This window comes from Penaeus monodon, chromosome 22 (assembly GCF_015228065.2).
Source record: "Penaeus monodon isolate SGIC_2016 chromosome 22, NSTDA_Pmon_1, whole genome shotgun sequence".
Lineage (NCBI taxonomy): Eukaryota > Metazoa > Arthropoda > Malacostraca > Decapoda > Penaeidae > Penaeus > Penaeus monodon.
Genome location: NC_051407.1, coordinates 8,050,541 through 8,051,369, shown reverse-complemented (window position 1 = coordinate 8,051,369; position 829 = coordinate 8,050,541).

Genomic DNA, 829 nt, shown 5'->3' with positions numbered 1-829 from the left:
CTGATGACAATTTCTTTTCAATATTAATCTACGCAATTCATCTTGAAAAAAGAGAAAACTTCAATAGAAATAAGTATGAGAAAAGTATCGAGAGAATTCTAGTGCAACGGACTCGGGGTGAAACAAAATAAAGGAATATTCACACGAATGCTGTGCTGTGATATACGGCAGGTTATACATCTGGCCACCTAAGATCTCTGAAGGTTGCTTTTTGCATATGTTAAATAAGAACCGAAGCAAGTTTAAGTGTTTATGTATTAATCTTCAGTGTTTATTCTCAGTCACCATGAACTTACTCTGTATCCTCTTTACTGTTGGTATTTATATGACAATATCCTTCCTAGGCTTAAAAGCATACATTCACCTTTATTGTCGCTCTATGTTAATGATTTCTCCACCCTTGCCAAATGCATCTTTTGACATTTCCCTCGACTATCTTCAAGTAAGTGAAACAATGCGCGTTAACCAACAGCCTTTCAAACATTTTTTTAAACAGGCAAACGCAATAGTGTACCGTAGTTATAAGAATAAATATATAAAGATACCGAGAGATGTCATCAATTCCTCTGGCAACAAATATGTCTAATAAAATCAATATCATTTACACCCCCCCCCTCAGAAAAAAGTGTGTGATCTAGTGTACAGATATGTTGCCACACACTAATTGATATTGCAGTTATTATGATGTATACTGCTTGTTTTATCATTGATATTGTTATCTTTCTTCTGAAAATATTTTTATCCATATTACTTGTAGGATCACCATCCTACTACTGTGTACTCTGACAGAACTGTTAATCGTTTTGGCGATTATTTTAATTACGGCTGC